We start from the raw sequence: 22,993 nt of genomic DNA, 5'->3' as shown, positions 1-22,993 counted from the left end.
GGACCAGAAGAAAACAAATAATGGCCAAACAGAAAAGAGGGAAGAAGCAAGAATTCAAAAAAATGAGGAGAGTCTTAGGAATCTCCAGGACATCTTTAAATGCTCCAACATCCGAATTGTAGGGGTACCAGAAGGGGGAAAGGAACAGCCACCAGTGGAAAACTTATTTGAACAAATAATAAAGGAGAATTTCCCCAATCTGGCAAAGAAAATAGACTTCCAGGAAATCCAGGAAGCTCAGAGAGTCCCAAAGAAGTTGGACCCAAGAAGGAACACACCAAGGCACATCATCATTATATTAGCCAAGATTAAAATGAAGAAGAGAATCCTAGAAGCAGCAAGAGATAAGGGGACAGCCACTTACAAAGGAGTCCCCATCAGACTGTCAGTGGATTTCTCAAAAGGGACCTTACAGGCAAGAAGGGGCTGGAAAGAGGTATTTCAATCATGAAATCCAAAGACCTACAACCAAGATTGCTCTATCCAGCAAAACTTTCATTTAGAATGGAAGGGCAGATAAAGTGCTTCTCAGATAAGATCAAATTCAAGGAGTTCATCATCACCAAGCCCTTATTCTATGAAATGTTAAAGGGATTTATCTAAGAAAAAGAAGTTAAAAAAAACATGAACACTGAAAGGACAACAAACTCACAGTTATTAACAACCACACCTAAAACAAAAGCAAACTAAAAGGACAGCTAGATCAGGAGTGGAAACATAGAAATGAAGATCTCAAGGAGGGTTAGCAACAGGGGAGTGGGAGGAGAAGAGGGGAGAAGATACAGAAAATAAGTAGCATAGACAGTAGATAGAAAATAGATGGGGGGCAAGAATAGTATGGGAAATACAGAATCTAAAGAACTTGAGACACATGGTCATAAACTAAAGGGGGGTAATGGTGGGGACCGGGGGGTAGGGTGGAGGGGAATGAAGGGGGGAATAGAACAACTGTAACAGCATAATCAATAAAAAAATAAATTAAAAAATATCAAAGAAACCAAAACCTGGTTCTTTTAAAGATAAACAGAATTGGTAAACCATTAATCAAATTCATCATAACAGGGTCGGGGGAGAGGGCCCAAAATAAATCAAATCAGAAACTAAAGAGTTGAAGTGACAACACCACAAAAATACATAGGATTATAAGAGTATAAGAAAATACTGCAACAGTGTTGTGCCAACAAATTGAACAACCTGGAAGAAAAGGATAAATTCCTAAAAACATACAACTTTTCAATACTGAATCAGGAAGAAACAAAAAAAATCTAAACAGACTAATTACTAGTAATGAAATTGAATCAGTAATCAAAACACTCCCAATAAAGTCTTGGATCAGATGGCTTCATAGGTGAATTCTACTGAACAATGAAAGAAGAATAAAAACCCATTCATCTCACACTTAAAAAAAAAAAAAAACTGGAGAGAAGGCTCCCAAGCTCTTTCAAAGTCAGCATTACTCCGATATCAAAAACCAGAAAAAAATAAAATAAAAATATTAGCCCACAGAATTCCACAATATATTAAAAAGATTGTACACCTTGATCAAGTGGGACTTATTTCAGGAATTCAAAACTGGTTCAATATCTGAAAATCAAGTAATGTGATACACAACATAAGCAAAATGAAGGGCAAAATCATATGATTATATCATTATATGAGGAATAAGATTTGACAAAATTTAACATCAATGTGTGATCAAAACTCTGAGCAAAGGGGGGATGGGAGAAACATATCTCAACATAAAGGCCATACATGACAAACACACAGGTAACATCATACTCAATTATGAAAAGCTGAAAGCTCACTTTTTGAAATCAGGAATAAGACAAGAATGTCCACTTTCACCACTCTTATTCAACATAGTACTGGAAGTCCTAGACCCAACAATCAGACAAGAAAAAGAAAAAAAAAGGGCATCCAAATTGGAAAAAAGGGAAAAATACCATTATTTGCCTATGATATGATATTATTGTATATACAGAGAACCCTAAAGAGTCCACTGAAAATCTATTAGAAATAACAAATGAATTCAGGAAAATTGCAAGATATAAAGTTAATTTTTAGAAATCATTTGATTTTTTATATACCAGTAATGAACTATTACACAGAGAAACTAAGCAAACAATCCCATTGATAGTTTTATCAAAAAGAATTTTATACCCAGGAACAAATTTAACAAAGGAGATAAAAGACCTGTACTCAGAAAATCATAAAACATTACTGAAAGAAATTGAAGAAGACACAAAAAATGAAATATATACGATGCTTATGGAACAAAGAGTTAATATCATTAAAATGTTCATTCTACTCAAAGCAATCTATAGACTCAGTGCAACACCTATCATAACACAAATGAGATTTTTCACAGAACTAAAACAAATTATCCTAATATGTATGTGGAGCCATAAAAGACTCACTAGAACTCATAATAATATTGAGAATGAAGAATAAAATTGGAGGGTTCATGCTACCAGATATCAAACTGTACTATAAGGTAAAGTAATCAAAACAGGCTTGATGTGGACTTTCACCAGCCGAGTCCGTGTGTTGTGGTTGTAACAAATAAATTCATATGAAGTGCCGAAGTACTATGGAGAAAAAGGGACATCATGGCCACTTGTGAGTGAGAGAGTTCCCCAGTCCTTGCCTGGACAGGCTTTTCTGGGCACATTACATCAAGGATGGTCCTCCTTTATTATGCACAGAAAAGAATGTTGCAAATTCAATGGGAAAAGTGGTCGAACTGGTTACACTCCATTCTTGGGAAAATTAATAGAGTTTAGGAAGTTACTTTAAAGATATGCAGTAAACATTTCTGCTTCAATTCAGAGTGACAGAGTTTTAGGAAAAGCAAACCTCAAAGCAACCTAGATACAATGCAGGCCTAGTTCCCCATTGCAAAGCTGATCTGTGGGCCTGGCTCCTGTGTGCCACTTCACACTTGGTTTTCTGAACAAGGCCTGAGCTAAATTTGCCACTGACATGTGGACCAGTTCCCTATACAGCCTGGGACTGACATACAAACAGACATGGATCAAAGGAACAGAAATAGGGAGCCCCCAAATAAACCCATGGTTATATGGTCACTTAATCTATGACAAGGGAGGCAAGGATATACAAAGAGATAAAGACAATCTTTCAATAAATGGTGATGGGAAAACTGGACAGATACATCTAACAATGAAAGTAAGACCACCTTTTACCCTATATACAAGAATAAACTCAAAATGGATTTAAGATATATATAATATCTAAAAGCACAAAACTCCTACAAGAAAACATAGGCAACATGGAGACATAGGTAGATATGCTTTGCTTCCTCACCCAACCAAAAGAAGGGCAACAACAAATTTAAAAACAAAAAAGAACCAGAACTGCCCCAAAATTGAACTATATGGAAGTCCAGCAACCAAAGAGTTAGAAAAGACACATTCATCCAGACTGATAGGAGGGATGCATCCAGAGCAGAGAGGACACGCTACAGACTGGGCAGGTGAGGTGGTGGTTGGCAGACCAGGTGGTCCCACATTTGTGTGTGGATAAGCTGAGAGGAACAAGTAGGGAGCGAGTCACACCATGCAACCCAGGGTTCCAGCACAGGAAATAAAAACCTCAAAACCTCTGGCTCTAAAAACCTGTGAAGGTTACTGCAGCAGGAAAAAATCCCAGCCTCACAGGAGACAGTTCGTTAGAGAAACACACTGGGTTCTAGAACATACACAAATCTATCCTCCTGGGAATTATCACCAGAAGGGCCCAATTTGCTTGTGGGTAGTGAGGGATGTGACTGAAAGCCAATGAGAGCTCAGCAAGCAGTATTGTTCCTTTTCTGATGCCTCCCCCATAGACAGCACCACAACCAAGTGAAGTGGGTTGTCCTGCCCTGGTGAATACCTAAGGCTCTGCCCCATACAATGTAACAGGTACACCAAGACAAAGAAATATGGTCCAAATGAAAAAAGCAGGTCAAAACTCCAGAAAAAACTAGCCACGAGGAGACAGAAGAGTTCAAAACACTGGTAATCAGGACACTCACAGAAGTGACTAAGTATGGCTGCAAAACAGAGAAAGAAGTAAAGGCTACACAAAGTGAAATAAAGAAAAATATAAAGGGAACTAATAGTGAAGGGAACAAAACTGGGACTCAAGTCAATGATCTGGAACATAAGGAAGCAATAAACATTCAACTGGAACAGAATGAAGAAACAAAAATTTGAAAGCATGAGGAGAGGCTTAGGAACCTCTGGGACAACTTTAAATGTTCCAACACCCGATTCATATGGGTGCCAGAAAGAGAAGAGGAAGAACAATAAATTGAAAACTTATCAGGAAATAGACTTCCAGGAAGTTCAGAAAGCTCAGAGAGTCCCCAAAAAGTTAGACCCAAAGAGAAACATGTCAAGACACATCATAATTAAATTGCCAAAGATCAAAGATAATGGGAGAATATTAAAAGCAGCAAGAGAAAAGGAAAGAGTTACTCACAAAGGAGTTCTCATAAGACTATCAGTTGATTTCTCGAAAGAAACCTTGCAGGCAAGAAGGGGATGGAAAGAAGTATTTGAAGTCATGAAAGGCAAATACTTATATCAAGATTATTATGCAAAGTTATTATTTATTAATTTATTTTAAATATATTTTATTGATTATGCTGTTAAAGTTGTTCCATTCCCCCCCTTTACTCCCCTCCACCCTACACACTCCTCCCACCCACATTCCCCCTCTTTAGTTCATGTCCATGTGTCATACTTACAAGTTCTTTGGCTTCTACTTTTCCCATATTCTTACCCTCCCCCTGTCTATTTTCTACCTACCATCTATGCTATTTCTTCTCTGTACCTTCCTTCTCCCCCTCCTACTCCCTCATTGCTAACCCTCCATGTGATCTCCATTTCTGTGGTTCTGCCCCTGTTCTACTAGTTTGCTTAGTTTGTTTTTGTTTTTGTTTTAGGTGTGGTTGTTAATAACTGTGAGTTTGCTGTCATTTTACTGTTAATAGTTTTTTATCTTCTTTTTATTAGATAAATCACTTTAACATTTCATATAATAAGGACTTGGTGATGATGAACTCCTTGAACTTGACCTTATCTGAGAAGGACTTTATCTACCCTTTCATTCTAAATTAAAGTTTTGCTGGATAGAGCAATCTTGAATGTAGGTCCTTGCCTTTCATGAAGGTGTTCCTTTCAGGAACACTTCTTTCCAGCCCCTTCTTGCCTGTAAGGTCTCTTTTGAGAAACCAGCTGACGGTCTGATGGGAACTCTTTTGTAGGTAGCTGCCTCCTTATCTCTTGCTGCTTCTAGGATCCTCTCCTTAATTTTAATTTTGGCTAATGTAATTATGATGTGCCTTGGTGTGTTCCTCCTTGGGCCCAATTTCTTTGGGACTTTATGAGCTTCCTGAATTTCCTGGAAATCTATTTCCTTTGCCAGAATGGGGAACTTCTCCTTTATTATTTGTTCAAATAACTTTTCCATTTGTTGCTCTTCCTCTTCCTTTTCTGGTACCCCTATAATTCAGATGTTGGAACGTTTAAAGATGTCCTGGAGGTTCCTAAGCCTCTCCTCATTTTTTTAAAATTCTTTTTTCTTCATTCTTTTCTGATTGGATGTTTCTTTCTTCCTTCTGGTCCACTCCATTGATTTGAGTCCCAGTTTCCTTCCCATCACTATTGGTTCCCTGTACATTTTCCTTTATTTCACTTAGCATGACCTTCATTTTTTCATGTAATTTGTGATGAAATTCAACCAGGTATGTGAGCATCCTGATTACAAGTGTTTTGAACTGTGCATCTGATAGGTTGGCTATCTCTTTGTCGTTTAATTGTATTTTTTCTGGAGCTTTGATTTATTTTTTTTTGTTTGGGCCATTTTTTTGTCTTGATGCATCTGTTACATAGTGAGGGGCAGAGCCTTAGGTGTTCACCAGGGTGGGGCAACCCACATGTCTGTGCTGTGATGCCATATGTGGGGCAGAGGTCTGAGAGGAGGAAACAATGGCACTTGCTCTGCTCTCTGCCAGATTTCAGTCACTTCTCCTGCTTTGCACAAGCAAATTGGGCCCTTCTGCTGCTGATTTCTGTGTGGGTGAGCTTGTGTACCTTTTAGGACCCCGTGGGTCTCTCCAGTGAACACTCCTGTGAGGCTGGGAGTTCCTCCTGGCATCTCAACCCTCAGAGGTGTTTTCAATTGATATTCTGAGGCTTTACTTCCCTGCACTGGGACACTGGGTTGCCTGGTCTATCTCGCTCCCCAGTTTCTTCTGGTTTACCTGCACATGAATGTGGGACCACCTGGACCACCAGCCACCTTGTGCACCATGCCTCTTCACAATCCTCCACCTCGTTAGGTCCACCCGCTGCTTCCCTACACCCAGAGTCCACCAGCTACTGCTTTGCATGCTCAGGGTCCGCCAACCACCACTCTTTTTGTCATGACCCCTCTCTGCTTGGCTGCCCAACTCTGCCCCTCCTACCGGTCTGGATGAATGTTTCTACTTTAACTCCTTGGTTGTTGAACTTCCATACTGTTAAATTTTCTGTCAGTACTGTTTCTAAATTGCTACTGTCCCTATTTTGGTTGTGCAAGGAGGCACAGCATGTCTAGATATATGCCTCCATCTTGGCAGGAAGTCACCATCGTTATTATTTAGAGTGGAAGGGCAGATGAAGCACTACCAGAGAAAGTAAAGTTAACAGAGTTCATCATCAGTAAGCCCTTATTATACAAAATGTTAAAGGGACTTATCTAAGAAGAAGGAGATCAAAACTATGTAGAGTAAAATGACAACAAACTCACAACTATCAACAACTGAACCTAAAAAACAAAAACAAACAGCAAACAACTAGAATAAGAACAGAACCACAGAAATGGAGATTACATGGAAGGTTATCAGTGGGGAGGGGGAGAGGGAAGAATGGGAGAAATGGTACAGAGAATGAGAGGCATAATTGGTAGGTACAAAATATACAGGGGAGGTTAAGAACAGTCTAGGAAATGGAAAAGCCAAAGAACTTATATGTATGACCTCTGAAGAGGAACTAAGAGGAGTAATGGTGGTAGGAAGGTAGTACAGTTAAGAGGAATAAAGGAGAGAAAAAATGAGACAACTGTAATATAATGAATGATAAAATATACTAATAAAAATAATAAGATAAAAATAAGTATGAAGAAAAAACAGGCAAAATCTCTTTTGACATTGTTCATAGCAATTTTAAAATATTATTTTCAGGTGAAGACAACAAAAGAAAAAAATGAGCATATGGGATTACTTAAAAAAATTTGCACAGCAAATGAAACAACCAACAAAACAAAAAGACAAGGTACTAAATGGGAGAAAGTATTTGCAAATAATATATCTGATAAAGGGTTAATAGTCAAAATACATACAGAACTCATGCAACTCAACATCAAAAAAGCAAAAAAAAAGATTAAATAATAGACAGAGGACATGAATAGACATTTCTCCAAAGAAGGCATACAGATAGCCAACAGACAAATGAAAAGATGCTCAAATCATTAATCATCAGAGAAATAAAAATTAAAATTATGATGAGATATCAGTTCACACTTGGTTATTATCATTAAGTAAAGAAGCAAGAGTATTGTCAGGGGTGCACAGAAAACAACTCTCATTCACTATTGGTGAGATTGTAAATTGGTGTAAATTTGTAATTTTTTAAATTAAAAAAAGGACATATGACCCAGTAATTCCACTTCTGTGTATTTATCAGAATACGCCCAAAAGGTTAATTTGAAAAGATATATGCACCCCTGTGTTTGCAGCATTATTTACATAGTCAAAATATGGAACTAACATAGGTGTCCACCAATAAACAAATGGATAAAGGTGTGGTATATATACAATGGAATATTATTAAGCCACAAGAAACAATAAAATCTTGCTATTTACAGCACTATGGCTGGACTGGGAGGGTATTATACTAAATGAAATAAGTCAGGAAGAGAGTGGCAAATACCATATGATTTCATTCATATGTTAAGTGCAATTTGAAAAAATAAACAAGACAGAAAGAAACTTATAGATACAAAGAAAAAACTGATAGTTTATAGATGTGAGGGAGGCCAGGGTGATAGGTGGAAGAGGTTTAAAGAATTAAGAAGTACCAATTGCCCATTATAAAAGTAGTCAGTAAGATATAAAGCAAAGCATAAACAATATAGTCAATAATATTATAATAACTGTGAGTAGCATCAGATGGGTACTAGATTTATGGTGATTACTTGGTAAGGTATACAAATATCTGACCACTGTATCATACAACTGAAACTAATATAATATAGTATGTCAGCTGCAACTTAAAATTTAAAAAAATTGAAAAGCACTGTACTGCATGCTTTACAAGTGTAGATGAGTACAATTCATTAAATGAACACTGTGCTGAATGATAGTTCAAAGTATCTTGAAACAGCTTTAGTACAAGTGTTTTTGAGCATTCTTTTTGTATGCATTACAAAATATATTAAATTTCTATTCATTGAAAAAAACATTGTGCTGAACACAATGTACAAATAGCTTCTATAGAACAGCTTTATTACATGCTTTCAAATATTGCATTATATCCATTACAGAATGGCAATGAGTTCCATACACTGAAAGAACATTATGCCAGGTGAAGTGTCATTGTAAGTTGGAAGTAAGTTACAACTTATTACAAGTGTTGTTAGACATACTTTTGTATGCATTATAAAATACAGATATATTTCACTCACTGAAAGAACAACTGTACCAAACACAGTGTACAGCTAGATAACTTAGAACATTTTAAATACAAGTACTTTTAAACAATTTTCTTTCTTTTTTAAAATAATTTTCTTCATGCATTACAGAATGTGTATTAGTTCCAGTCATTGAAAGAACACTGTGCTCAATAAGGTTTCAGTGTACGTCTAAATAAACATCTTTTTTTCAAAGTATTTTTATTGATTATGCTATTACAGTTTTCCCAATTTTCCCTCCTTTTACACCCCCTCTGCTCTGCCCCCCAACCTTCCAGCATTCACCCCCCCTTAGTTAATGTCTATGGGATGTACATATAAGTTCTTTGAGTCCTGTTTCCCATACCATTTTTATCTCTCCCTGTCTATTTTATGCCTACCAATTATGTTTCTTCTTCTCTGTACCTCCCCCCCATTCTTCCCTTCCCCATCCTGACTGAAATCCTTCCTATGCCTGTTATGTAGTGAGGGGCAGAGCCTTAGGTATTCACCAGGGTGGGGCAACCCACATGTCTGTGTTGTGATGCCATATGTGGGGCAGGGGTCTGAGAGGAAACAATGGCTCTTGCTCTGCTCTCTGCTAGATTTCAGTCACTTCCCCCACTTTGCACAAGCAAATTGGGCCCTTCTGGTGCTGATTTCTGTGTGAGTGGGTTTGTGTATGTTCTAGGACCCAGTGGGTTTCCAAGGAACTCTCCTGTGAGGCTGGGAGTTACTCCCAGCATCTCAACCCCGACAGGTGTTTTCAATCGGTGTTTTGAGACTATATTTCCCTGCACTGGAACCCTAAGTTGTGCGGTTTGTCTCCCTCCCCAGTTTTGCCTGGTTTATCTGCACTTGAATATGGGACTGCCTATCGCCTTGCTCACCAAACTGTACTCCACTATCCACAGCCTCACTAGGTCTGCCAGCTGCCACTTTGCCATGAGTCCTCTCAGCCCTAGTTGCCTGATTCCACCCCTCCTTCTGGTCTGGATGAATGTGTCTTCTTTAACTACTTGATTGTCGAACTTCCATTATAGTTCAATTTTCTGTCAGTAGTGGCTGGTTTTTGTTTTTAAATTTTTCTTGACCTTCTTTTGTTTCTGTGAGGAGGTTCAGTGTGTCTACCTACACCTCCATCTTGGCTGGAAGTTCCTCTGTCTCTCTTTCTTTATCTGTCCTTTCCTTTATGTTTCCTTCCTTGCTGTCTTCCTTAGAACAATGCCATAACTTTAAGGTTATAGCAACTAATTTTTCCTTCGTAGATCCAAAAAAGTATGGTTTATGATTACATACTGGCATATATATAATAATTTAAATTTTTGGTTTCTCAGCAATTCTAGACAGAGAAGTGGAAAGAAAATCTTAATATCATCCTATAATCCAGGGGCCACCAACCTCAGGGCCATGGACCAGTACTGGTCCATTCCTGTTAGTAACTGGGCTGCACAGCAGAAGGCGAGCTTGAATTTAATACACTTGAATCATCCTGACACCACACGTCAGCACCCCAATCCATGGGAAAATTGTCTTTCACGAAACTGGTCCCTAGTGTCAAAAAGATTGGGGACTGCTGCTATAATCTATATATTCGTTACATATTTGTATTGCATGATGAAAATAAATTTCATGCTGTTGCTTATTTTCTAGGAGTTGTTTATATGGAGTTAGTTCTGTCTAAGACATTGTACCTTTTCATTAAATAAACATAAACCCAATTAGCTTTACATATTTAAAAAAGGAATTAAAATTATTTTATAACTAAATTTATATGTGTCTTTGCCAGGAAGAAAGCCAAAATAATAAACAAATATGGCTAAAATGATTGTCAGTCATTTGAATCTAAAAATTTGAGATAAATGTGTTTTATAGTAGTATTGGTGACTGTGTCTTCAGACACGCCTCCTGCTGGAAGTGTGCAGTTAACCAAAACAGGCTTCTCAAGAGCCAGAGACAATGAAAGTCCCACAGAAACATTTGTTGAAAAAACATTAATATGCAAACAATATAATTCTTGGAATTGGATTATGGTATGAGTAATATAATACTCTTTACAAAAAACAGTAGTCATTAGATTAAAATATGGTATAGTATTATTTATAATTTCTGTAAAAATGTAATATAAGCAATTGTTGACTTGGTTTATTACCTGTTCAGACAAGGTATGTCTTAAGCAAGTCCAAGAGCAATTGGTTCAGTGTAGATTAGTTGGTTGGGCATCATCTTGCAAAGCAAAATGTTGCTGTTTTGATTCCTAGTCAGGGCACATGCCTGGGCTGCTGGTTTGATCCTGGCACATATGAGAAGCAACTGACTCACATCCATGATTTCTTCACTCCCTTTCTCCCTCCCTTACCCTCTCTCTAAAAAATAAATTAATAAAATATTTTTAAGTGTATCACTTTAAAAAAAGAAAAATTAAAGTGTAATATTTTTCTCCAGAGTTGAATGGTACTCTTTTGTGAAGAAAACTGTGGAATTTTTAAAAAATATTTTATTTATTTATTTTTAGAGAGAAGGGAAGGGAAAGAGAAAGACTGGGAGAGAAACATCAATGTGTGGTTGCCTCTTACGTGGCCCCCACTGGGGACCTGGCCCGCAACCCAGGAAAACCGTGGAATCTTTATTTGTATTAAAATATATAGCATTCTTTCTTCTTCCTGGGAAGACATTGGAGATGTTCTGTCTCCTTTCACTATGGTACTTCTTCTCTTAAAAAAAAAACCTTACTGAAATGGAATTCACATAACATAAAATTCAATAATTTAATGTGCAAAATTCAATGTATTTAGTATATTTACTTAGTTTAACAATCAAGACAACAGTCCCAAAACATTGTTATTAACCCAGGAGAAGCCCCATAGCACTGACTGTAATTCATTACCATGCCCTCACAGGCCTAAGCAACCACTAATGTACTTTCTGTTTCTGTAGATTTGTCTAATCTGGACTTTTCATATAAATGAAATCATGTAGTATGTGGTCTTTTGTAACAGGCTTCTCGTATTTACCATAATATTTTCCAAGCTCATTTGTATAGCACAGTGTGTTAGTATTACATGCATTTTCTGAATAATAATTAACTGTGTATATGACAAGCTTTTTATCCACTCGTTAGCTGATGGATATTATAATTGCTTCTACTTTTTGACCATTATGAATAATGCTGCTATTAACAGTCTTGTACAAGTTGATGTAGATATGTTTTTATTTCTCTGGAATAAACATAGGAATGCAATTTCTGGGTTATAACTGTACATTTAATATTTTGAGAGACTCTCAAACTATTCTCCAAGGTGAAGCACCATTTTACATTTTCACCAGCAATGTAAAATGGTTCCAGTTTCTCTGCATCTTTTTTAACATATGTTGTTGTCTATGCTTTTGATTATAGCTATCCTAATGAGTTAAAGTACTGTTTCATCACATATATGATTTGTATTTAATTAAAGTGATGATATATAGCTTCTCCTCATGTGTTTCTTGGTCATTTGTATATCTTCTTTAGATATATTATAATTTATATTTAGAATTTATTCCCATGTTATATAGAAGTGGATAATTGTTATAATTATTATGATTATTACACTTGTAACTTTTTATATAGTCAGGATATGCCCCTGATCAAATACATAATTTGCAAATAGTTTTTCCATTTGGGTGGCTTTACTTTTCACTTCTTGATGGCATTATCACAGGACAAATGTTTATAATTTTAATATTCATATATTGTATTTTTTCTTTTGTCACTTGTACTTTTGGTTTCATATCTAATAAACCATTGTTTGTTTCAAGCTCATAACGTTTTACTTTAATGTTTTCTTCTGAGATTTTTTTACATTTTTTGTTCTTACATTTGGGTCTATGACCCATTTCAAGTTGGTGGTATATGCATATGTGTGATGTGACCTAGAAATCAAACTTCATTATTTGGCATGTTGTTCCAGCACCATTTGTTGAAAAGACTATTCATTCTGTGTACTGGTCCTACCACCTTTGTTGTAAATAAATTGACCATAGATAATATGGGTTTTTTTAAACTTTCAATTCTATTTCATTGGTCTACATGTCTGTAATTATGCCAATTTTACACTGTTCTGATTACTGCAGCTTTATGCTAAATGTTAAAATTGGATAATATATAATATGAGTTCTCCAACTTGATTGTTTTCAGGTTATTTTGGCTATTTTTAATCCATTGCATTTAAAAAATTTATTGACTTTTTTTGCAACATTGGTTAACACAACTATATAGGTTTCAAGTGAACACTTCTATAATACATCATCTGTATATTGTATTGTGTGTCCACCATTCAAAGTCAAGCCTCCTTCCATCACCATTTATTCCAATTTTACCCTCTTGTACCTCCTCCCAGCCCTCTTTTCCTCTGGAAGTCACCATACTATTGTCTGTGTCTGAAAGGTTTTTTGTTTTTTTTTTGCTTAATTCCCTCACCTTTTGTACCCAGCCTTCAACCAGCCTTCACTCTGACAGTTCTCAGTCTCTTTTCTGTATCTATGAGTCTGTTTCTGCTTTGTTTGTTTGTTCATTTTATTCTTTGGGTCCTACAGATAATTGAAATTATAATGGTATTTGTTTTTCTCTGGTTGGCTTATTTTACTAAGCATAATACTCTCCAGGTACAATCATGCTGATGCAAGGTTAAGATTTTCCTCTTCTTTTTTATAGCTGAGTAGTATTCCACTGTGCAATGTACCATGTTTTTTTTTTATCTCCTCACCTGTAAAAATGTCAAGTGTAACAACATTCAGCGTAATAACTAAAATCTTCCATAACCTGGTGCACAAAATATACAAACAAGTACAGAAAGCACAGAGAGTCCCAACAAGATAAATTCAAAGAGGCCCATACAAGATGCATCATAATTAAAACAGCAAAGGTTAAAGACAATGAGAAGATCTTAAAAAGCAGCAAGAGAAAGACAATTATGTACAGTGGAGCTCCCATAACACTGTCAGCTTGTATCTCAAATGAGATATTTCAGGCCAGAAAGGACTGGTAAAAAACATTTAAAGTTATAAAAAGAAAAGACCTAAACCAACACTATTTTATCCAGCAAGGCTAACATTTAAAATTGAAGGAGAAATAAATGCCTTCCCAGAACAAGAAAAGTCTAAAGAAGTTCATTACCACCAAACCATACAAGAAATGCTAAAGAGGAAGAGAAGAAAAGAAGAAGAAGAAGAAATACAACAATAACAACAGAGGAATATACTTACAACAGTAAAATGGCAATAAATACTTACCTATCAATAATTGCTTTAAAAACAAATAGCTGATATGCTCATCAAAAGACAACATGGTAGCTGAATGAATAAGTGTTTGAAACAAGAATCAAGTATATGTTGTCTATAAGAGACCCACCTCAAAATGAAAGATACACACAGACTAAAAGTAAAGGGACAGAAGAAATTTCATGCAAATAGAAATAAGAAAGATGGGGTAGCAATACATATATCAGACAAAATAGACTATAAAACAAAGACTGTAATAATAGACAAAGAAGGACACTATATAATGATGAAGGGAGCAATCCAGCAAGAGGATCTAACCCTTGTAAACATTTATGCACCCAACATAGCACCCCCCAAATGTATAAAGCAAATCTTGATGGACATAAGATACACAGTAATACAGTCATAGTAGGAGATTTTAACCCCGCTGTTGACAACAATGGATGGATCTTCCAGACAGAAAATCAACCAGAAAATAGCAGCCTTAAATGACACACCAGATCAGATTAATTTAGTTGATATTTTCAGAGCATTTCACAACAAAGCCACTGAATATACATTCTTTTCAAGTGCACATAAAACATTTTCTAAGATAGATCACATGTTAGGATACAAGTCATGTCTCAATAGATTTTAAAAGATTGAAATCATATCATGCATATTTTCTGAACACAATAGTATGAAACTGAAATTAATCATAAGAAAAAACTAAAAAAAACCCCACAAAGACATAGAGGCTAAATAACATGTTACTAAACAGTGAATGGATTAACACTGAGACTAAGGGAAAAAATAAAAACATACCATGAGAAATATAAAAATGAAAACACAACAACTCACAATCTATGGGAGGAGTAAAACATTTCTAATAAGGAAATTAATTCATTGTTTTTATAGGCCTATCTCAAGAAAGAAAAAAATCTCAAGTAAAAAATCTAACCATACTCCCAAGAGTAATAAAAAATAACAACAAAGAAATCCCAAAGTATGAAGAAAAAAAGGACACAATGAAGATCAGAGCAGAAACAAATAAAATAGAGTCTGAAAGAATACAAAAGATCAATGAAACCAACAGCTGGTTCTTTAAAAAGATAAACAATGCTGATAAACTATTGAACAGTTTCATCCAGAGAAACATACAGAAGACCCAAATAAATATAATTAGAAATAAAACAGGAGAAGTAATGATGGACACCAAGAAAACCAAGATGGTTAGGAAATACTATGAATATCAGTATATTCTAAAAAAAAATTAGCAATCTGGAAAAAATAGGTAAATTCTTAGGAAAATATAATTTCTCAAAACTGAATCAAGACAAAACAAATAATTTGATCAGTCTGGTTACAACTAATTAAATTGAAGCAATAATAAAAGTGCTCCCCCCAAACAAAAACCTTAGGCTAAATGGCTTTACAGGTAAGTTTGACCTAATATTCAAATAAAAAGTAACACCTACTTTTCTGAAACTATTCCAAAATTTTCAAGGAGAGGGAAGTTCATTTTATGAGCATTATCATAAGTCCAAAAATATATAGAGACACTACAAAGAAAATTATAGGCCAATATCCCTGATGAACACAGATGCAAAAATTCTCAACAATATATTGGCAAAACAAATTCAGCAATACTTTAAAAAGATTATACACCATGATCAATTAGAATTTATTCTTGGGATGCAATGTTGGTACAATATCTGAAAATCACCATATAACCAACATATGATATACCACATATAGTGGAGAATAAAAATCATATGATCATATCAGTAGATTAAAAAAATATGTTTAGACAAAACCCAGTATACGTGTATGTTAAAAACTCTCAGCAAAGAGGGTTTTTATTGCTCCCAAAGAGGGAGCATATTTCAACATAGTAAAGGCATTATATGACAAACTCACAGCTAACATCATAATCAATGGATAAAGACTAAAAATGTTTCCCTTAAGATCTGGAACAAGACAGGATTATTAGCTTTCACCTCTATTACTCAACATAGCACTAAACATCCTAACCACAGCAATTAGACAAGAAAAAGAAACCAAAAGCATCCAAATTAAATAGATAGAATAAAACTGTAATCATTTACAAATGACATGATACTGTATACTGAGAACCCTAAAGATTCTATCAAAAAAAACTACTGGAACTAATAAATATATTCAGTAACACAGCAGAAACAGAAACTGGTTGTATTTGTGTTCACCAAATAAAAAACTAACAGAAATTAATAAAACAATCCCATTTACAATTGCATCAAAAAATCCTCAGAAATTATTTATCCAAGGTAGTAACAGAAGAACTGTACTCAGAACATTATAAGACATTGAAGAAAGAAATTGAAGAAGGTACAAATAAGTGGAAGTGTATAATGTACTTTTGGATAGAAAGAATTAACACTGTTAAATGTCCCTATTATCCAAAGTAATCAATAGTTTTAATGCAATTCCTATCAAAACACCACTGACATATTATACCGAAGTGGAACAAATAATCCTAGTATTTAAATGGAATAATAAAAGACCTCAAATAGCCTCAGCAACTTTGAGAAAGAACAATGTTGGAGGAATAATTGTACCTGATATCAAACAATACTATAAAGCCATAGTAATCAAACCAGCATAGTACTGGCAAAATATCAGAGATATAGATTAACAAAACAGAATAGAGAGCCCAGAAATAAGCCCACCTTTATATAGTCAATTAATAATTGACAAAGAAGATGGAAACATACAATGGGGTAAAGATAGTCTATTTAATAAATAGTGTTGGCAAAACTTGGACAAATAACATGCAAACAAATGAAAGTAGGCCACATTCTTACACCATATATAAGAATAAACTCAAAATGTTTTATAAAGACTTAAATGCAATAAATGAAAGCATAAAACTTCTTGAAGAAAACATAGGGAGTATACTTTAGCATTTTTCTTAGTAATATATTTTATTGATATATCGCTTTGGGTAAGGGAAAGAAAAGAATAATAAGCAAATGGGACAATATCTCACTGAAAAGTTGAATAGAGGAACATGTTAGCCAATGATATATCTGATAAGGGGTTAATATCTAAAATTTATAAAGAACTTACACAACTCAAAACAAACAAACAATTTAATTAAAAAGTGGGCAAAGACCTGAGTAGATATTTCTTCAAAGAGGATATATAGACGGACAATAGACATATATGAAAAGATGCTCAATGTTGCTAATTATCGGAGTAATGCAAATTATAATCACAATGAGATATTACCTCACATCTGTCAGAATGGCTATGGTCAGTAAGTTAACAAACAACGAGTGCAGGGGAGGATGTGAAGAAAGGGGACCCTAGTGCACAGTTTGGTGCAGCCACTATGGGAAACAGTCTGGATTTAGCTCAAAAAATTAAAATAGAAACCACCTTACAACACAGCAATTCCACTTCTGGGTATCCAAAGCACTAATTCAAAGTAACATAGGTACCCCTATGCTCATTGCCGCATTATTTACAAAAGTCATGCTATGTAAGCAACTGTGTTCCCAGCTGATGTGTGGCTAAAAAATTGGTGGTATATATATAATGCAATTATTACTTGGCCATAAAAATGAAGGAAGTCTTACCTTTTGTAACAGCATGATTGGACCTATAGGGTACTATGTTAAGCAGAATAAGCCAGTCAGAGAAAAACAAATACCACATGATTGTATTTTTTTGTGAAATTTAAATGAATAAATAAAAGAGAAACAGATTCATAGATACAGAGAACAGGATGATAATTGCCAAAAGGAAAAGGGTTTGGGGGACTGGGTGAAAAGATGAAGGGAGTAGGAGGTACAGCTTGATAGTCACAAAATAGTCATGGTATGTAAAGTATAGGATAAGAAATAGAATCAATAATGTCATAGACATGGTTCTAGGTCGGTACTGGAAGTGCAGGGGGTATACTTTTTGAAGTGTATGATTTTATAATCACTCTGCCATATACTTGAAACTAATACAAAATTACATTGAATGCAAACTATAAAAAAAATTGTGTTCAATCCTGTGATCAATTTATGGAATATTAATTTTGTCATCATTAATAATTGTCTTGTGTTCTATGAATTAATAAATTATATTTATTATATTTCTTTATATATCCTTTATTGCTTTCAACAATGTTTCATAGCTTTCAGTGTATTAGTCTTGTACTTATTTATTCTTAATTTTTTTGATGCTATTGTAATAAAATTGTTTTTAATTTAATTTTTTGATTATTTATTACTGGTGTATAAAATGCAATTAATTTTTTATTGATATTGTATCCCACAACTTTGCTGAACTTATTAGTTTGAATGTTTTTTATGGATTTCATAAAATCTTAAATGTATACCATCATGTCATCTGCAAATATTGTTTCACTTTTTCTGTTCTAATCTGGAAGCTTTATTTTTAATTTTTATTTAGTTATTTTTCAAGTACAGTTTTCTGTTTATTACTCCCATCCTAGCCCACCCCTCCCCCATGCACCCCATCTCCCTTCCTTTTCCACCCCCCTTAGTTCTCATCCCTGTGTCCTTTATACTTGTTCCTCTAAATCCCTCCCATTTTTCCCCTTAAATTCCCTCCCCTCTCCCCTCTGGTTGCTGTCCCCCTGTTCTCTATTTCAGTGTATTTGTTTTTATTTTGTTTGCTTGTCTGTTTTGTTGTTTAGCTTCCTATTAAAGGTGAGATCATATGGTATTTGTCTTTCAACCCCTGGCTTATTTCACTCAGCATAATGCTTTCCAGTTGGAAGCTTATTTTTTTAAGTTTTTTACAAACTTAAAAAATTATTTACTTATTTATTTTTAGAAAGAGGGGAAAGGAAGGAGAAAGAGAGAGAGAAAAACATCAATGTGCGGTTGCCTCTTGCACATCCCATGCTAGGGACCTGGTCTGCAACCCAGGCATGTACCCTGAGTGGGAATTGAACCAGCAACCCTTTGGTTGGCAGGCCCACATTCAATCCACTGAGCTATACCAGCCAGGGCTCTAATCTGGAAGCTTTTGTTTCATTTTGTTACATGATTGTTTTGGCCACTACCTCCAATACAGTGTTGAACAGAGGGGGCTAAAATGGATCTTCATGTCTTGTGCCTGATCTTAGACAGCATTCGTCTTTCACTATTTGTGTTTAAAGTAAGTGGTCAGTTTTTACTGATGAATTACATCATATTGAGAAATATGAATTTCTCAATATTTGAGAAATAACCTCTATGCTTGCTTTGTTGAATGTTTTGTCATGGAAGGTGTTAGATTTTGTAAAAAGTTTTTCTGAACCTTTTATAATAGTCATATGATTTTTTGGTTGTTAAACCCACTTAACTGTGACTCTCTTTGGATTTACTTTATTTGAAATTCTCTGAGTGTCCTTTGTCTGCATGTCTTTTCTTTCCCAGGTTAGAAAGGTTTTCAACAATTTTTCTTCGACTAAACTTTCTGCACCATTTATTTTGTTCTATTTTGGGTCCTCTATATTTTGTATAATGGACCCTTGATGGTGTTCTGTTTTCATTTTTTTCTTCTTTAATTGAATGAATTCCACATTTTCTTCATTTAATTGAATTGAATGAAGAGTGTTCAGTCTTCATGTAACTGAGATTTTCTTCCACTTGATATAGCATTTTGTTCATCACTTTAAAATTTTTTTATTTCAGTTATTCATAATATTCTTCAGCTTTGTGACTTTGGTACTTTCTATATTTTTTCTTTGTTGAAGTTCTCACTTTGTTCATGCATTGCTTTCTGGCTTTGATGAGAATCTTTATGATCATCATGTTAAACTTTATATTGTATAAACCATTTATCTTTATTTCATTAAGATCTGTTTCTGTAGATTTAGTATGTTCTTTTGTTTGGAGTTTATTTCTTGGCTTTTTCATTTTTTCTTCACTGTTTGTGTTAGTTTATGCACATTAAACAAAACAACCACTTCTCCCAGTGCTTACCAAGTAGTTTCATGTAGCAGATGAACCTCAGCAATCAGCCCAACCAAGCTCCCAGTTGTCTCTCAAACTTTTGTGATAATCCAATTCATCTTTGTTCTTACTGGCTTCAGGTAGCTAAGGTTTGCCATGACCTACCAGTGTCCCAAAGGGTGGATAGCAATCAGCACCTAGATGCAGATTGATTAGAAGTTGGACCCTCAGGCAGCAGCTGGGAAAGCATTTAATTAAGCCTGTTTCAGGGAGAATCTAAGAAATACTTTTTTTTCTTGTTACCTGTGTACTAAACCTAGGTGCAGAGCTATGGTGAAGTGCTCCCGCATCCATTTAAAAGCCAATGCTTTGTTTGCCATTGTTCTGTGTGATTCAGGAATGTAAGTCTTGTTGTCCATTAGAGCTAGGTGATTTGGGTGTTCATCCTCATGCAGCAGCCACAAAAGCTGGGGCATCATATGTGTACAAGCTCCCTCCAAAGAGGTATTGGTGATGGCAACTTAGTTTTATTGTTGAAGCTAGTGAAGGGAGAAGGTGGGGGTGGTGTCTTCCAGCTACCCTGGTCTCTGGGCAGGATCATCAAAGGACTTTAGATAAATATTAATATTTGAAGCTGGATAGCTAGTCAGCATCTTGTATGATAGGCAGTTAGATGCCTTTCAGAGAAAGACTGGAAGATGGTTGTCTTTGCTTGCTTATTTTGCACTGAGCCCTGGGGGGATACTCATAGTGATTGTTTATACACCCATTAAGAACTGCTATAGTCTTCTGCATCTTAAGGAAGCAGGCCCATTGGCTTTCAGAGCTAGGTGTATTGGGGCTTGTCCTGCAGGTTGGATGGAGTCTTACTAGTTGAGATGCTAGATATGTGGTCCACATCCTTTCCTTTATAGGGGAAAAATGGGAGTTAGGGCTCCCTCCCAATTGCATGACATTGATTTGGAGGTGGAGATTATGGTGAGGTTGTACCTCAGCCTTTCCCATCTGTTTTGATGTGGATATTTTCTCATTCTCTCAAAGTGTAGGAGTCACTTAGCTAGTTTCTGAATTTCCTTAGAGAAAATTAATGCATGTGTAGATGAAAGATTTGGTGCATCTGTAGGACAAATGAAGCTCAGGAGCCTATTAAGTCACCATTGTGGTTAACTGCTTCAGACGTTCTAATTACAATGTCATAAGAATAGAAATTGAGATTGGAGGTGGCAGCTGAGTAGGTGAAAGCTACACTAACCTCCTCCCAGAACCAAATAGGTATTACAATGTGTATAATGTGCTCCCATGTATAAAGTGCACCCATGTTTTTGGCCCAAACTTTCAGGAAATAATCTTTCATTTTAATTTTTAATTAAGTTATTTATTTATTTATATTTAGAAATAAAACTAATTATCATATTCCAGGGTATTATTTTTGCATACAGATATTGTTATTGCTTTCTAGGGTTACACTTTTAATGCATAAAATAAATAAAAGAATTAAAAACATATATAGAGATACAAAATCAGTAGTACCCATGTATAAAGTGCATCCTTATATTTTCCTAAAAAATTTGGGCAAAAAAGTATGCACTATACACTGAAAAATATGGTACATTATAGAAAAACTATCCTGAATAACCAACCAAAGACTAGCTGAAGAGAAGCCTTATAACCAAGGGCTTACAGAAGAAACCACATCATCACATCGAGACTTATATAAAATGAAGAGCTGTGAGAGGGCTGGCTGGGCTCCTATAGGTGGCAGTTAAAGTTCTGGAGGGATATTTCAGCAACCAAAGGGGTTCCCCCATAAAAGTGTTGGTCTAAACCCCAAGCTGGCCTCCATAGCCTAGAGCATCAGAACTGGGAATAGAGCCCACATATCTGCCTGTGAAAAGCAGAGGGGTTTCTGTCCACCAGGGAGAGATGGATAGAGACTTAGCTACCTTTTAAGGGGCAATGTACAAAATTTTGTTTGCAGCCATTTTCCCTGGGCTCAAGCACAGGAAGGGCATAGTGGAGTTGAGCTGTATGAGAGGGTGAGGTTAGTGGCTCTGGGGAGAGAGCTGGAGGGTTGGCTGCTAGGATCCTTGTGCTCAGTCATTCCTCATACTGCAGAAAGCCTTCTTTCTTTGACAGAGTACTCTCTTCCATGAAGCACAGTCAGGGGAAGCAATAGGTCTACCCATGGGAATCCCTCCCACCCCACCCTGAGGAGCTTAAGCCCTGTTGAGTACAACTGGAGGCTCATTCAGTGGTAAAGCCCAACAATCTACAGACAGAGGCAGATCTGTGAGTGCTTTAAGACTTTACCTGATTATCCCCAGTTCCAGTGCTGGTAAAAGCTGGCATTGGTGCACAGTGTAGTCCTTTCATCAGACACTCAGGCCTGGCAGGAGACACAGGCTGTGGAACACTGATAGCTCCAAAGAAATTGCCCAGGGCCAGTCATAGGCAGCGTCTGACATGGGTATGAACCAGAGTCTTTGCAGATGTGCCTAATATAATGAAATAAACACAAAGAGGCAACCAAAATGGGAAGACAAAGAAACAGAACCCAAATGAAAGAAAAAGAGAATTCTCATAGAAGAGTTATATGAAATAGAAGCAAGCAATTAATCAATAATAGAGTTTGAAGTAATAATAATGAGGATGCTCAACATCATGAAAAAAAGGTATAGTTACGATAAAAAATAAAGTCAGGCAACTGTACTTGAACAACAATAAAATAATAAAAAATAATAATAATAATAATAAACCTTTATAACATGAAAAAAGAAATAAAGAAAGCAGTATCTGAAATGAATAATACAATGGAAAGTATAAAGAGTAGATTGGATGAAGCAGAGAACTGAATCAGCAATTTGAATGACAAAGTAGAAAAATAAACACCCAATTAGAGCAGTAAAAAGAAAAAAGAATTTTAAAAATTAAAAGTTTAAGGGACCTTTAGGAGAGCATGAGGCTGTCCTAAATAGAATAACAATATTCTCAACATAGGAATACCAGATGGAGAAGAGAGGAAGCAAGGGATCAAGAACCTATTTGAAGAAATAATGCGCAAAAAGTTCCCTAACCTTGTGAAGGAAAAAGCCACATAA

The sequence above is a fragment of the Artibeus jamaicensis genome, unplaced genomic scaffold (assembly GCF_021234435.1).
Source record: "Artibeus jamaicensis isolate MK-2021 breed Jamaican fruit bat unplaced genomic scaffold, CSHL_Jam_final scaffold_916, whole genome shotgun sequence".
In the NCBI taxonomy this organism is placed as follows: Eukaryota; Metazoa; Chordata; class Mammalia; order Chiroptera; family Phyllostomidae; genus Artibeus; species Artibeus jamaicensis.
Note: the sequence above shows the minus strand (reverse complement) of the source record.